The 13164-nt window shown below is 41.1% G+C and overlaps 1 long non-coding RNA gene across 2 annotated transcripts; it reads left to right on the top strand.

Moving 5' to 3' along the window:
• The first annotated feature begins 1297 nt into the window (after positions 1-1297).
• Positions 1298-4539, top strand: LOC124229454 (uncharacterized). 2 transcript variants are annotated; one of them, XR_006885892.1, is made up of 4 exons: positions 1298-1336; positions 1519-1657; positions 4217-4294; positions 4496-4539. It is a non-coding gene; the product is annotated as an uncharacterized LOC124229454 (long non-coding RNA). The 2 variants fall into 2 exon arrangements; XR_006885891.1 differs by having other exon boundaries at positions 1317-1657.
• Positions 4540-13164: the final 8625 nt, after the last annotated feature.

A 13164-nucleotide genomic window follows, 5' to 3' on the forward strand; every position in this document is an offset into this window, starting at 1 on the left:
TACGAAGCCCCAGCACTGGCATTTAATAAGACAATTTTATTTTTATAGACCTCAAAGAAGGCAAAGCTTGATTTGAAAATAGACATAACTTTGAGAGTTGGAGCCAAAATATTAATACTTCTTTGTAGTTCTTCAGTATTTTGAGAGTAAAACAAATTTGGAAAGATTCTGCATGAGCAAATAAATCACTCTGGGAAAAAAAATAAAATAATGGTTTTATGTTTTTCATTAGTATTGTACCTTTGAAAATATTCTTTCACGTCTCACTTATGTTTTCTCATAATATTTTTCTCTTGTTTGTTCTGCTGATACTGATTATCTTGATTTATGAACACAGCTAGAGGACCCGGACAAGCCAAATACCTTTCCATATTAAAGACACTAAGGATGTAAAACCACTGGGTGAGGAAAATAGATTTTCCCAACCAAAGCACTGATTATAGTCTTGCTTTCACAAAACAGTAAGGGACATAATGACCTCCCGGTTATCCTCTGTTGACAAGATATAATCAACATTTGCTTTTTTTTGTCTCCAGCAGAGCATTTATAAATGGTCACCGTATTTAAAATAAGTTATTATAAAATGAGAAATATTTATAGAACTTTCCATTAGGAGAGAAAGTTATACCCATAACATTAAAGTTTGTTTTTCTTCACATTGCATACGGCTATCTCAAGTCCAATCTCTTTCCTATGTTTTTAAGATATGGCGTGCACTTCACACATAGATCGCTATGCCATGCTCCCACTAATTCCATTCATCAATGCAATAGAAAGCAGCAGTCCAAAAATATTATCACTTGGCATTCACTAATTGAACTGAATATCCACGCTCAAATTTAGGAAAACATGTTCTATTTCTATGAATTCTCCCCCTGGGAAATTTCATTTGGAGGGAGAAATGTATCTTATTTTTAACTTGAGGGCTTGTAAAATGATTCAGTATTAATCACCAACATTTAAGTAGTTACTATATGGCAAGCATCTTGCATTTGTTGTACCTACTAGACTTCACTGTAGCCACATTTTGCAAATGAAAAGCTGAGTGTAAACATTAGGAATGCTTTGGCTAAAAATACGAGGAAAGTTGACCAATATGGCTGACACAAGTATATTTTATTTTTCTTCATATAAAAGCAGTGAAAACGTCATGCAGTCTAGAGCTGGTGCAGTGAGCCAATAATATCATGAGGACCTGTTATCTTTCTGTCTCATCATCCACAGCATGTCAGAATATTGCATCAGTGTTGTTTATGAGATAGTGGTTGCTGGGCTTGGCGTGACATTTTCTGTGTCTATCAGTCAAGTCTGTCCAGGAAAACAGAATCCTCTTTAGGTATTCTGAATGAAAAAGGGATTTTAGTACAGGCAATTTAGTGCTTATGGAACCGTTGGGAGGGTGGTCTGGTAGAACGGACGTCTGCATAGTCATGGCTGGTTCTGAGTCCGCAGCTAGCTTTTGGAATTAGGAAACTGTGGGAACCACAGAAAATAACTGACCATTATTGCACTGCTCAGCATCAAAGCAGGTGATTCTAAAGAAATGAACAGAAACCACTGCAAAAATCTCTCGTCTGCCGAAGTCCACGTGTTTACTCACTGCCATCAAAGGACCAGTAAAAAGGCTTCTGTTTCTCTTCTGCTTTCTGGATCTCAGGTAAGTACCAACTCTAAGCTGAAACTCTGATGGCAGGAATTCTGAGAAAGGTAGTTCCCAGGCTTCCAGTACAAGAAAGGCATGGAAGGGAGAGAATGGTATTGAGTTGCCAAGAGACAATCATGAACAGGGATCCAAGGAGCAAGAAGGGCAAGGGGGATCCCCAGTGACCTCCATCTCTTTTACTAGGAAAGCAAAATCTTTTGCTTATATTTCATTGTCTAGAACTGGGTCATCTTGTGCCCTTTGGCTGCAAGGGAATCGGGGAGAACATGCAGTTTTGGGGGACGTCCCATAGCTGGTATGTTAAGTTGAGAATATGCAGATTATGTTTTGCTGAATGAGGAAGCACAACCACCCACACACTGTCCATAGGTAGCTCCCTCAGCATCTAAGCTCCCACTTGCGGGAAGTGAAAGCCCTGGGGCTGTTTTGACTGAAGGTGTAGTTTCAATATACCCACACTAAGGAAGTAAAGTCACAAGATTTATTGCTTAAAGATCTCAAAATTGGTTGGGGGGGGGGTGGCACAATGAGCTGGAGGAAGAGCACTCCTCCATCCCAGGTCACCAGCGAGCAGGAGACAGAGAGCAGCGTAGCAAGCACTTTTTACTATAAGGTTGGGGTGGCGGTCACTAACTTTTTGCGGGCTCAACTCTAAGTAGTACCTTGGGAAGAGCAAAGTGGGGATTTGTGGTGGGAATCCTAAGCTTGGTCCTTATCTAAATGTCCAGACTCTAGGTGTGAGCAGGGTTGGCATACTGTGAAATGCCTAGGCAGTAACTCAGAATGGCTTTTTTCTCATCGCACATGCATTTAACTTCTCTTGCTCTAACAGTGAAAGCAAGGAAAAAGCCTCATGAACAACCTTAAAAGACAGATGGCAGATTGAGTTGATATACATGTGATTTTTTAAATTAACCAAGAACTTTCGTAAATGCAGACAAACAAAATGCAAAAAGCAGGATTCACATTAGAAAAATGGGCAAATAAATAAATGACAGATTACAGGAGAGGAAGTCCATGAGGGCGCAAAAGAAGGGCAAAGAAATCCTCAATAATATAAATAATCAGAAAATTGTGAATTTAAACTAAAATATATCATATTGTAGTGGGAGTATAGACTTGTGTAGTTTTTCTAGGTGGCAGAACTTAGTTAAATTAAGTATAGATTTACCTTTTGACTCAGCAATTCTGTTCTCAAGTATATATTCCAAGGAAATTATGAAGCAGGTCCACAGGTGGGCAGGTACAAATCTGTTTATTACTGTTCTGTTGATGGTGGTGGAAACTGGAGGCAATGGATCGGTAAAATGTGGTGGATGGACACCATGGTGGACAAGGAAGCAGTTAAAAGCAACATGGATGGATACAACAAGTATAGTGTAAAGCGAAAAGTAAGTGAGAAACAGAATGAGATCTATAATCTAATGTGACCTGTAAAAATTAAAAATATATGCAAGACAAACACAATACATATTTGATGATAACACATTAGAATGCATAGCTATGGTGAGAAAACTAGGAAAGGGAATGGAGAGAAAAAAGAAAACAGGGAAAAGGTCTTGCTTGGACCAGTGATGATAGTGTGTCATGAACTGAGGGTCATATGATTGACCTAACCCTGGCCAAATTAGGTCAATGAAAGGCCCAAAAAGTCAACTGATTTAGAAAAATACATTGTGTGTGTGAGTGTGTTACAAACACAAACAACCCATCCATGGCCTTGTGGAATAGATCAGCTAAGGCGTTCTAATGCACAGGTTCTGAGTTATCTGTACGCAAATCTATCCTGGTTAATATGACTCCTTTCAAAGAGGAGCCCCATCCACAACGGCAAGCCCAGGAAGCCAGTGGCAATCCACCACGGAGCAGCTCCAAGGGTCTGTGGGAGACACTTTAGATGGACCAGGAGCCAGAAGACACAGACACTTCCTGGGCAACATCCTCGTTTTTGTTGGAAATAATTAAGTGGTTCTTATTATCAGGTCACGAGTGAAGTATTCAAAACTCCAAGGGGCAGCCATCAGTCACAAAGATTTTTCTACAAATTCTTTTTAATTTTCTAAGAGTGTGCTAAGAACTAATCAGATATTATCGACGTAGGTTTCTCAGCTCTCTTCCTGAGAGATTTCTTTCTTTTTGTTTCAAAAGCCTAGACAGTGAAGTTTCCTCTTGCCCTCAATTAGGAGAGGCAGAAAGGGAAAGCTGTCAAGCTCTGTGGACCAGCCTGTTCACTGTGTCCCTGGGGTCAGCGGAAATGGCCTCTTTCTTTTATTCCACGGATGATTGGCAGTGATGACATCCAAGAACAACTATTCTTTTCTCAAGTTGGATGCGGAGAGGTGGGTGTCCTCTCTTCTCAAACAGAAATATTCAACACAGCCAGAATGCATAATTTATCATGACACAGGAGCAGATAGACACATTTTTCTGAGCACGCCCTGCCTTTATCCCCTCCCCTTCCTGACACGGACAGGGAACCCCTGGAGAATCAGAGGCCAACCCTGGTGGCATACGCTCTTCTGTTAATAACTTAGCAAGCTCATCTTTTCACAGATGCAGGAATGATGGCCACCTGACCAAAGGACAGCAGCAGCAGAATTTCCCAAGGATTTCCTAGCAAACCCTTGAAAGGTAGTGCCTTTGTGACTTTGAATAAGTTATTTAACATCTTTAAATGTCCATTTACTCTAAACAAATCTGCCGTATTTCTAAGCACAAAGAGTTGCTGTGAGAGTTCACTAAGGTCCTCAGGACGTGGAATCAAACAGACTGTAGTATTTGTGTCTCCTGAAGTCCTTGCTTCCTAACCACATCCGGCCTTTACTTTCCCAGGTCACACCATTCATTGGACTAATGCAGTCAGTGCATTTCCTTGGGAAAACAGAGCATGAATCCACTCAAATGCAATAACTATCACCTGGGTATTATGTAGCCTCCTTTCGAACAGAGAAACGCACATCCAGTACCATCATCTTCATATTACACTGAAGTCGTGTCCTACGTCAATATTATATGTGAAAATCCAGCTGCATGGGTTTGCTCTTTCTTTGTACCTTAAAATTAATCTAAAATTGCATCTCGCTATTGTGTTTCCTAATTTATTAAATATTGCTATAAGCATTACTGGCAAGTTGTATACAAAGACACAGAAACTGAAAGGCATGCTGTATCTTATGACCAATTTAACAGTTCTTGAGAGTAATTTTGATTATTCATGACGTTTGTCCCATGTACTCAAATCAGAACCTCATTTCTATTTAAGATAAGTCTTCACTAAACTATTAGTAGTCACAAGAGTGGGCTCTGAGTCTGACAGTCTGGATTCGAATCATAACTCCGTGCCATACTGTGTAACCTTAGGCAAGTTATTTAACCTCTCTGAGCCTCAGGTCCATCACATATAAAAGTGATTAACACAGTGCCTGGAAACTTGAAGATATTCAATATTACCTGCTGTCACTGCTGCTTCTCCTATTTATTATCATTACTGTTACTTTCTTATTACTCCCTGATACTCAGCAATACTTATATCACTACGAACATCCTCTTGGAATAGCTAACCATGTTTCTTCATGAGCATGTTGCTGATCTGTTACAGTTTATCATCAGTCGCTATTTTCTCCATTTCTGTAAGTATGAGACATTCAAATCCAAAGTATATGCTTTGAGAACCGTGGTCTGGGCATTGAATTGGAAGACATTGCTGTCACTTAAGAAAAGAATAACAAAGAGGAAAACCTGCCTTGTGTCCTCATTTTCACTTTGATGTGCCACAAATACAAAATGAGCTGACACTCCTCAAATATGAAGACACCATATTGTTGTCACTCTGCATCTTGGCACATCTGATCCCCTCATGCTGCTCGGGCTCTGGAAGTCTTTGAAGTCAGCAAGTACCACTGCCTAATCTTCCAGCGCCGATAATTAAGACACAGTGTGGCAAATCAAAAGAGACATCCCACCTAGTATCTACATCCCCTTCCCAGGGAGGGAGAGGGAGGGAAAAATAAGAAGGAGAAAGAGGAAAGCAAGCTTAGAGTTGTGATTCATAAATCAGTTGGTTCTGCCTTTCGGTAGGAAAAGACCAGCAACTTCTACATTACAACTCAATCCCATTTTGAATCCCCAAATCAATTTTTCTTTCTTTCTATGGTTTATGATCTTCGAGTTTCTTTCTCTTAAGACTAATTTTTCTTCTAAGAAGGGAGAGGAATGCCATCTCTTAGGAAAAAAAAAAAACTTATCATTTGTCTTTCTGTGGGGGGAACAATGGATACAATTTTGTGTCATTCTTCTTTGTCATAAGCAATCGCCGTTGTGTCATAAATTTAAAACAGGTTGCATTTCTGAGGCTCCGTTCAAATCTGAGCAGGGGACATGTGGGATATAAAGGTTTATTAGGATAAATGGATAAATAATGAATGTTGAGTCTCGGGAACCTTGTGCTCCAGCTAGTTGGCTCCAATAACATGTCATAACATATTAAAAAAAATTCAGCTAGGCCATATCTTCACAAAGATGAATTGATCTCAACTCTAATTGGAAAGGCATAGAAAGCATATTGCCGTGTTCATTTCTTTACAATCAATAATTTGGGTCTAGGAATTCAACTGTGATTTATTTGTAAGTATATCATAGTCGTCAAAATGGGTGACAGACTTTTTTTGAAAACTCACTGTTGAATATATTCAGGATTAAAACCTGTTAACTCTATAGAAGATCCGTCTGAACAGTGTCTTCAGGGGTACTTTGCTGTTATTCTCCTCTGGTCCCTGACTTTTCTCTTTCTACTGCAATATCATTTAAATGGAAAGATTCACCACAAAGTGCATAGTACTTCAAAAAAGACTCAGAATGGTCTTTAAAGTCAAAGGAAAATCTAACTTGACAAATAAAATTAAATCCCACCTCTTGTTTTCAAAAGAAATTTTCCAAGAATGTCAAGATAACAGTTTTCAAGTTGCAGATTACTCCGATTATGGAACTATCAGGCGACTGTCAAAATCATAAGGAGAAGTCAACTTTTAAAATAAGTATTAGGCATTCATTGGGTAAGATTGACAGTGATCCAATTGTTTTCAGAATTTCTTTGTGCAAGATCTAGGATTAACAAAAAGGAAAAGAAGAACTCCAAGGACATAAAAACATGGAATCATTTATAGTCCTGAGATGCTCTTTTGAGAAAGGAGAAGGAGGAATAGGTAGGCATGGGTGGGATGGGAGGGAGAGAAAGGAAGCAATGTAGGAATTAATAAGCTCCCAGGAGTCAATGTGTATGCAGACAAAAGTCATGACTTAACATGTGGTCCTAGCAGTTTGTGTGTCATGTAATACTTGAATGTGTTTAATCATGAAAGGGAGATGATTGAAGAATTCCAGACCTGAAATGGATTCCAGACCTTCATTGTCTATACTGCTTCAGATTTGGTAAAGAAGGGAATGTCAGATATGGCTATAGGGATACCTTAACCCAGAAGAGTCGGCCAGTGGTGGTAAGTATGGGCCTTCTACAAAATGGAGGTTTGTAGAGTGACTTGAAGACTAGGCCAGATGTGGAAGCTATCACCATTCTTCACTTAACATTGCTAGATGTTCATCTTATAATTTATATGTTCTTATGTATATATATGTCATCTCATGAGACCTTCCCAGAAGTCTCCAAAGGTAGTATTATTATTATCAACCCCATTATGAGTCATCTGAGGACCTGAGGGGTTAATGATGTGCCAAAGATGACACAGGCACCAGTAGCAGACTCTGAAATAGATCCTAGTCCCTCTGGTATGCAATTCCATATTTTCAGACAAACTGCACAACCTTTTGAAAAAACTTCACTCACGAGAGAAGCTCAAGAAGCAATACTTGGTTTGGTGGAACGAAGATATGGAAGGAAGATGGGGAAATTAGGAAGGGGAAAATGGCACAATTTCTTTAACAATCACTTACATAGGACTTGGTGTGTTCCAGGCAGTCTTAGGTACATTACAAATATTGACGCACCAACCCTCATAACAATTGTGTGAGGTAGGTTCTATGAGTAGTCCCATTTGAAAGATGCAAAAACTGAGGCCCCAAGAGGTTAAATAACCTCCCTCAGGACCTGACAACCTGGCTAGAGGTCAGGGTTTTAACCAGAGAGGTTGGCTGCCTCTGTGGGTAATGGTTTGGTTGTGGGAAGCATTAAATGAGGTGATGTAAGTCAAGTGTTTATTGTAGCTCTTGGAAAATGGTGTTTAAAAGAACTTAAGTTCATCATCAACTGCATGGAGCAGAGAGCTGGTAGACTTATCTGGCCCAAGTAAAGAACACACACTGTGATGCTACACAATAGGATAGAAGTTGAACAAACTTTGATGAGAAACATTAAAGAGCATCCCTCACACAGGGGTTTACCTGGATGGGTTAGCCTCTGTCCAGGCCTTTACTACACAGATTTTGGCCTTCTGTTGAGCTTGGCACACTTCATACCAAGATCGGATTGCCTATGCATTCATTTTCCTCTTAGTTCCCAGTTCATCCTTACTTTAAGCCTAATCTAGAATTAATTTTCTCAGTGTCCTGAAACAGCTCCACAGCTCAATCCTTAGCACATTGCGAGGCTCTGACAATACAAAGATGAAGAGACTGTATTGTCACCCCTCAAGCAACGGACTTCCTAGAAAGTGATTACAGATATATAAACCTGAATTAATAACCATGCCATATACTAAGGGCAAAAATAAAAGTTTGCCCAAGGAACAGAGGGTGCACATAAGAGGAATTTTGCCACTGTCTTAGGGAAGATTGCCCCAAGGAGGTGAACTTAGAGTTTAGAAGAGAAAGAAGAGGAGTATGGAAATGAGTGTAGAGGATAGACAGTCCAAGCAAATCACACAGACTTGCAGATGTGTGGTGTGCTTGAGAAACATCCATTGTTTGCTATTGCTCAAAAATAAGTTTGAGAAGGAGGCATCCAGAAACAGAGGAAGAGTAAGGAGGCAGGAGGAGGTAAGGCAGGTGTCTTGTCATGAAGGCTGTGTGCACCACATGACACCTCATAGGAGAGAGGACAGAATGGGGTAAGGAGACCAGATCTGTGCTTTAGAACATAACTCTCCTGGAAGCATGGTTGAAAAATTCGAGGAGGAATAAATTAGGTGCAGGAGTCTATTTCCAGGTGAGAAATTTCAAGAGCCTGACCTCAGACAGTGTTAGCAGGGAGGGGGAAAACAGAAGATAGCTTTGCAAGTTATACAAGAAGACAAATGGAAAGGCATATTGGAGTGGGGAGTGATTCTTAGATTCCTGGCATGGTGACTTTGTTAGTGGGGTCACTGATGCAGATAGCAAGTACAGGAGGGGGAACAGGCGCGGGGACACAGAGGAGGTAACGATAGGACTTTGGGACAGGTTGAGTTTAAAGTACCTATGAAGCATCCAGCTAGAGACGTCTAGAAGACCAAGGGAAATAGCAGCACGTAATTGGCATTCAAAATTAGTTTCTCTTGATGCATTTTTCTCCCCTGAGATGCCAATTGTTTTAGATGTATTCATCCTACTTCAATACACAGGACCCTGGTGATTCTTTTCTGTGTATGTTACTGCTCACCCCACATCTCTGAGCCAGTCGGTAGGCTGCCTCTGAATGTCATAGAATTCATCACTAGTCGAAGCACCTCCCTTCCATGTCCCTATCAGAGCATCCAGTCATCGATCGTGTGTTCACCCCGCCTCCTCCCGATACCATTTCAGGATCTACCACCATTTTCCATCTGCACATATCAGTGGCTCTCCCCAGACCAGAAGCAGCAGCAGCTTCACCTGGGAACTTGGTCTCCACCCGAGACTCACTGAATCAGAAACTCTGGGAGTGGGACCAAGAAATTTGTGTTTTAATAAGCCCTCGGGTGATTCTGATGCCTGCTCAAGTTTGAGAAGTATGGCTATAGATCATCTCTTCTATAACCTAATAAATTGAGATTTCTCCAGCCTCAAATTCTGCTTGCTCAAATCAGGCATCCACTCATCCAGGAAGGGAGTAGTTATTGTTCTGAAACGCCAATCTATTAGGGCTACTCCTGATCCTTGTGTGATTTTTGGATACTGATTCTTTCCCTCCATATGCTAAGTTGATATGAGTGATACTTGAACATTATTTTGTTTTTTTGTTTGTTGTTTTGCTTCTTCTCCTTCTCCTCCTCCTCCTCCTCCTCCTTCTTCTTCCCTAAGCCCCTCAGTACATAGTTGTGTATTCCAGTTGTGAGTGCTATGTGGGACGCCGCCTCAGCGTGGCCTGATGAGCAGTGCTAGGTCCACGCCCAGGATCTGAACCAGTGAAACCCTGGGCTGCTGATGCGGAGGTATGAACCACTCGGCCACAGGGTTGGCTCCCATTATTTTGTTTTTAAGCTGTTCCCAGAACCTTCTACGCATCAATTTGAGTAAACAAACAAAGGATAAAACTGGAGTGTGTAGGACTGAATGAAAAGAAGAGAGAAAAAGAGAAAAATGAAAGAAGAAAGGGGAGGAAAAAAGAAAAAGAGAGAAGGAGATTTAAAAAAAACAAAAAGCTAAGTGGAATGTGTAGAGGAAGAAGGAAATAGAAAAGACAGAAGAAAGAAATCAGGCTACCCACGTAGACAATGATTCATAGCCTCTGGATTCCGCAATCTGTTATCTCTTGCTAAGCGTGCTTTTCAATAAAGATATAAGTGAGCAAGCAAACTTAGAGGCAGATTCCGGTTCACAGAATCCTCATTTAGAATCCCCTTATCAGCTTTCTTCTGGCGGTGAGCTGGATATCTCAAGATCCACTCCTTGTCCTTCCGCGTCTTGCACTGCGCCCTGGGAGACCGATGCCTACACTAAATCAACAGGTCCCTTCCGGATGAATTTAGCCTCTGGGTGAATTTGGTCAGTGGCAGAACATTGGAAGATGGAAGCAAAGAGAGGATGGATTATCAGTTTTCTTGCTCACTCCCTGCAGTGTTGCAATGGACTGGTACCCTTCACCTCAATGCCACAATTCCAATTAGGTGACTCCTCCACAGTTCTGTCTGTCTGTCTCTGTATCTCTGTCTCTGTCTGTCTTACACTTGCTCTCTCTTTCTCTTGTTGTCCCTTCATGCCTAGCTGTGGTGACCCCATTTCCACCCCTTGGGTAACTGGACTATTTCCCTGGGCCTTCTCTACACATTGATCACATCATTGTAAAAAGTAAGAGCTTTACTGAGCTCTCTTCAAATACTCTACGTGAATGCACCACCTTTTTCTTGCCAAAAACAACTGCTAAACTTGGCTTTAAGATATCACAATCTCCTAGTTGCCCTCCTGCGTCACCATCCACCCCATCTCACTGCCCTTCTCCGGCTTCATCTCATCTCCCCACAGGTAAATTTTAGTGCCCTGGGACTCACTTCTCAGACTTGTTCTTTTCCCTACGCACCCTCTGTTCCTGGGTGATCTCATTCAGATGACTTTAAACACCATCTATGTAGTAATCACCAAACTGATGTCTCCAACGCCAACCTTTCCCACTAAATTCCAAAGTCAGCTATCCACTTGAAAGGCGAATAGGCAAATCTAGCTTAATTTGTCCAAATAACATCCCCCCAATCCCTTCTGACTTGGTCATTTCTGTCTCAACAACAGCAGTGCCATTTATACAGTTGCTCAGGCCAAAATCCTAGGAGTCACCTTGGACTCCTCTTTGCTGCCTCCCCTTCAAAGAACCCGTTAGCGAGTGTTGTCAACTCTGCCTTGAAAATACACCCTGAAACCAACCTCTTCTCACTCCTGCCCCACAAGTGTCCTAGCCCAGGCTACCTTCACTCCTCAACCATCTAGCTAATGATCTCCTGTCAGGTCTCTGTGCTTCCATTCTCGCCTCCAGTGAAGCCAGAGTGGATCTCTTCAAGCACAGATCACAGCGTGTCACTCACCCCCTCACACACTGTCAAAGACATCCTATCACAAGCCAAATGAGATCCCAACCTTTTCCTCTGTCTCTGCTGGGCTTTGTCTAGCTCTCCAACTGCTTTGTTCTTTCCAACTACTCTGAACCTCGCACTGTCCAATACAGTAGCCACTAGCCACATGCGCCTATCGAGCGCTTGAAATGTGGCAAGTAAAACCGAGGAACTCAATTTCTTATTTTATTTAATTTTCATTAATTTAAATTTAAAAACAGGTACTTAGGGGCTGGTCCCATGGCCGAGTGGTTAAGTTCGCATGCTCCGCTTTGGCAGCCCGTGGTTTCACTGTTCCGGATCCCGGGCACAGACATGGCACCCCTCATCAAGTCATGTTGAGGCGGCCTCCCACATAGCACAACCAGAGGCACTCACACCTAGAGTCTACAACTGTGTGCTGGGGGACTTTGGGGAGAAGAAAAAAGAAGAAGAAGGTTGGCAACAGTTGTTAGCTCAGGCGCCAATCTTTAAAATAAATTAATCAATTTAATTAAATTAAAACAGGTACTAATTTAGTTATCGGAAAACCCTTAAGTGTGTTTAAACAACATAGATATATAAATCTATTTTGTCAATTAGAAATTTTATGAACTCAAAATGCAGATCAATTTTTCCAATAAAAATTTAGCTTCTGAGTTGAGACATACCTTAAGTATAAAATGCTAACCAGATTTTGAATAAATCGTACGAAAAGAATGTAATATATTACATTCATAAGGTTTACATTGATTACATGTTTAAATGATAAAATATATCATTAAAATCAATTTCACTTTGTTTTTTTCTTTTTAATTGTATGTTTACTTTTTCACCGTGCTACTAAAATGTTTTAAATTATATGTGGCTCTCGTTATATTTCTGTTGGATGGCACTGCCGTAAGACAGCCAACTCAGACCTGCCTCCAGGGTCTGTATATTTGTTATTCCTTCTATCTAGAATGCTCTTCCAGGCCCACATCTCTGCATGGCTCAGCATCACCAATTGCAATTTTTATTCAGGTTTCTGTTCCAATATCCGCTTCTCGAATAGCCTTTCCCTGATCACACTATGCAGAATAGCCCTCATCCTCTCTCCTTACCCTGCTTTAACATTTCTACATAGCATTCATCACTATATCTTTTTGCTTATTCTCCAACTCTCATATTAGAAGGCAAGGCTCATAGAGGCAGGGACTGTTTTCTTGTTCAATGCTGTATTCTCAGGGCCCAGAAAAAAAAAAGAGCAAAGATGGGCACTCAAAATTTGTTGAAGACTGAATGAATGAATGATTTCTGCCACTGATACCCACTGTGGCATAGCATGGACAATTTCTTTGTGTATACTCTTTGTTACTTGAATTCAGCCTTGAAACTTCACCACGCTGGAACGTAAGAGAACATGAACCATTTATTTCAGAGGAACCAGGGACATTGAGATGCTGATATAAACATGGCACTTGCTCAGGGTCAGCATCAGAAGGACTCAAGTACTGACCAAGCAGGTGGGAGGGACACAGGCCACTCTGCACATGTGCCTTTTACAGATACACCCAAGAGCCACGATCCTATGTT

The sequence above is a fragment of the Equus quagga genome, chromosome 17, assembly GCF_021613505.1.
Source record: "Equus quagga isolate Etosha38 chromosome 17, UCLA_HA_Equagga_1.0, whole genome shotgun sequence".
NCBI classification, from domain to species: Eukaryota; Metazoa; Chordata; class Mammalia; order Perissodactyla; family Equidae; genus Equus; species Equus quagga.